This window comes from Rhinichthys klamathensis, unplaced genomic scaffold (genome assembly GCF_029890125.1).
Source record: "Rhinichthys klamathensis goyatoka isolate OS25496 unplaced genomic scaffold, OSU_Roscu_1.1 h1tg000322l_1, whole genome shotgun sequence".
In the NCBI taxonomy this organism is placed as follows: domain Eukaryota; kingdom Metazoa; phylum Chordata; class Actinopteri; order Cypriniformes; family Leuciscidae; genus Rhinichthys; species Rhinichthys klamathensis.
This window is the reverse complement of record NW_026606838.1, coordinates 2345-6402: the sequence shown is the minus strand read 5'-3', so window position 1 is coordinate 6402 and position 4058 is coordinate 2345.

Here is a 4058-nt window from a genome sequence, read left to right as displayed (position 1 = left end):
TGAAATGCCACCCTATCTATCTATCTATCTATCTATCTATCTATCTATCTATCTATCTATCTATCTATACATGTATAAAGAAAATTTTAATAAAAAGATAAAAATTAACAAATAAACAAACAGGAAATATTATTAAAAAATGTTCGGTTTGCATAGACTTAAAATATGCATAAAGAAATGTATTCTTATATATATATATATATAAAATTTCATTAATATATATTATATATTTATATACTACAAAAGAAATTATATATATATAATTTCATTATTATTATATAATTTATATCATATAATATATACATTTATTATTAATTTGTATATATATACATTTAGTTATTATAAATGTATATACTATACTTTATTACTAAATAATTTATATATTTTATATGTCATTTATACATATATATATATATATATATATATATTTATTTATTTATTTTTTCAAGCAGAAACAGCTTAGACTAATACATTTTCTATTCTGGCACATTTTGTTGTTGTGTTGAACTAATTCTGCTGAATTTTTTTTTTGCGAATTCAGTAAATTATTCTTCCTGTCATTGCAATGCACAATCCATTTCATCATCTGGTGTGTTGTGGCCAATTCTATTCAAATTCAAATTCATGAACTGAGAGTCAGGGATTTCTGCCCAACCCTGAATTAAAGTCTTAAAGTCACAGCAGCAAAAACAGCTTATGCAAACACTCCTCACACACAGAGGGAGAAGCAGCGCGTGTCTGTGTGTTTGCTGTAACGTCTAATATAGTTTTTATCTGTTCCACACTTCATCACACTGAGAGATTCATGAAACAAACAGGATCGTGTCGCTCAAACGGTCCCGTGCAGATGTTCTTTAGTAATGAGGAAATTGCATGTTTACACACACTCTAAAAAATGCAGGGTTGTTTTAACCCAAATTTGGGTCAAATGTAGAAAAACCCAACCGTTGGGTTAAAAATGTCATTTAAAAATGTAACCCAATGGCTGGATTTGTCCACATTTGACCCAAATTTGGGTTGGAACAACCCAGCATTTTTTAGAATGGATCTTTGTGTTTGCTCCATCGTCTTTGTGTTTGCTCCATCATCTTTGTGTTTGCTCCATCATCTTTGTGTTCGCTCCATCATCTTTGTGTTCGCTCCATCATCTTTGTGTTTGCTCCATCATCTTTGTGTTCGCTCCATCATCTTTGTGTTTGCTCCATCATCTTTGTGTTCGCTCCATCATCTTTGTGTTTGCTCCATCATCTTTGTGTTTGCTCCATCATCTTTGTGTTTGCTCCATCATCTTTGTGTTTGCTCCATCATCTTTGTGTTTGCTCCATCATCTTTGTGTTTGCTCCATCATCTTTGTGTTTGCTCCATCATCTTTGTGTTTGCTCCATCATCTTTGTGTTTGCTCCATCATCTTTGTGTTTGCACCATCATCTTTGTGTTTGCTCCATCATCTTTGTGTTTGCTCCATCATCTTTGTGTTTGCTCCATCATCTTTGTGTTTGCTCCATCATCTTTGTGTTTGCTCCATCATCTTTGTGTTTGCTCCATCATCTTTGTGTTTGCACCATCATCTTTGTGTTTGCTCCATCATCTTTGTGTTTGCTCCATCATCTTTGTGTTTGCACCATCATCTTTGTGTTTGCTCCATCATCTTTGTGTTTGCACCATCATCTTTGTGTTTTCTCCATCATCTTTGTGTTTGCTCCATCATCTTTGTGTTTGCTCCATCATCTTTGTGTTTGCTCCATCATCTTTGTGTTTGCACCATCATCTTTGTGTTTGCTCCATCATCTTTGTGTTTGCTCCATCATCTTTGTGTTTGCTTCATCATCTTTGTGTTTGCTCCATCATCTTTGTGTTTGCACCATCATCTTTGTGTTTGCTCCATCATCTTTGTGTTTGCTCCATCATCTTTGTGTTTGCACCATCATCTTTGTGTTTGCACCATCATCTTTGTGTTTGCACCATCATCTTTGTGTTTGCTCCATCATCTTTGTGTTTGCTCCATCATCTTTGTGTTTGCTCCATCATCTTTGTGTTTGCTCCATCATCTTTGTGTTTGCTCCATCATCTTTGTGTTTGCACCATCATCTTTGTGTTTGCTCCATCATCTTTGTGTTGCACCATCATCTTTGTGATGCACCATCATCTTTGTGTTTGCTCCATCATCTTTGTGTTTGGTCCATCATCTTTGTGTTTGCTCCATCATCTTTGTGTTTTCTCCATCATCTTTGTGTTTGCTCCATCATCTTTGTGTTTGCTCCATCATCTTTGTGTTTGCTCCATCATCTTTGTGTTTGCTCCATCATCTTTGTGTTTGCTCCATCATCTTTGTGTTTGCACCATCATCTTTGTGTTTGCTCCATCATCTTTGTGTTTGCTCCATCATCTTTGTGTTGCACCATCATCTTTGTGTTTGCTCCATCATCTTTGTGTTTGCTCCATCATCTTTGTGTTTGCTCCATCATCTTTGTGTTTGCTCCATCATCTTTGTGTTTGCACCATCATCTTTGTGTTCGCACCATCATCTTTGTGTTCGCTCCATCATCTTTGTGTTCGCACCATCACCTTTGTGTTTGCTCCATCATCTTTGTGTTTGCACCATCATCTTTTTGTTTGCTCCATCATCTTTGTGTTTGCTCCATCATCTTTGTGTTTGCTCCATCATCTTTGTGTTTGCTCCATCATCTTTGTGTTTGCTCCATCATCTTTGTGTTTGCTCCATCATCTTTGTGTTTGCTCCATCATCTTTGTGTTCGCTCCATCATCTCTGTGTTCGCTCCATCATCTTTGTGTTTGCTCCATCATCTTTGTGTTTGCTCCATCATCTTTGTGATGCACCATCATCTTTGTGTTTGCTCCATCATCTTTGTGTTTGCTCCATCATCTTTGTGTTTGCTCCATCATCTTTGTGTTTGCTCCATCATCTTTGTGTTTGGTCCATCATCTTTGTGATGAACCATCATCTTTGTGTTTGCTCCATCATCTTTGTGTTTGCTCCATCATCTTTGTGTTTGCTCCATCATCTTTGTGTTTGCACCATCATCTTTGTGTTTGCTCCATCATCTTTGTGTTTGCTCCATCATCTTTGTGTTTGCTCCATCATCTTAGTGTTTGCTCCATCATCTTTGTGTTTGCTCCATCATCTTTGTGATGCTCCATCATCTTTGTGTTTGCTCCATCATCTTTGTGTTTGCTCCATCATCTTTGTGATGCACCATCATCTTTGTGTTTGCTCCATCATCTTTGTGATGCTCCATCATCTTTGTGTTTGCTCCATCATCTTTGTGTTTGCTCCATCATCTTTGTGTTTGCTCCATCATCTTTGTGTTTGCTCCATCATCTTTGTGTTTGCTCCATCATCTTTGTGTTTGCTCCATCATCTTTGTGTTTGCTCCATCATCTTTGTGTTTGCTCCATCATCTTTGTGTTTGCTCCATCATCTTTGTGTTTGCTCCATCATCTTTGTGTTTGCTCCATCATCTTTGTGTTTGCTCCATCATCTTTGTGTTTGCTCCATCATCTTTGTGTTTGCTCCATCATCTTTGTGTTTGCTCCATCATCTTTGTGATGCTCCATCATCTTTGTGTTTGCTCCATCATCTTTGTGTTTGCTCCATCATCTTTGTGTTTGCTCCATCATCTTTGTGTTTGCTCCATCATCTTTGTGTTTGCTCCATCATCTTTGTGTTTGCTCCATCATCTTTGTGATGCTCCATCATCTTTGTGTTTGCTCCATCATCTTTGTGTTCGCTCCATCATCTTTGTGTTTGCTCCATCATCTTTGTGATGCACCATCATCTTTGTGTTTGCTCCATCATCTTTGTGTTTGCTCCATCATCTTTTTGTTTGCTCCATCATCTTAGTGTTTGCTCCATCATCTTTGTGTTTGCTCCATCATCTTTGTGATGCTCCATCATCTTTGTGTTTGCTCCATCATCTTTGTGTTTGCTCCATCATCTTTGTGATGCACCATCATCTTTGTGTTTGCTCCATCATCTTTGTGATGCTCCATCATCTTTGTGTTTGCTCCATCATCTTTGTGTTTGCTCCATCATCTTT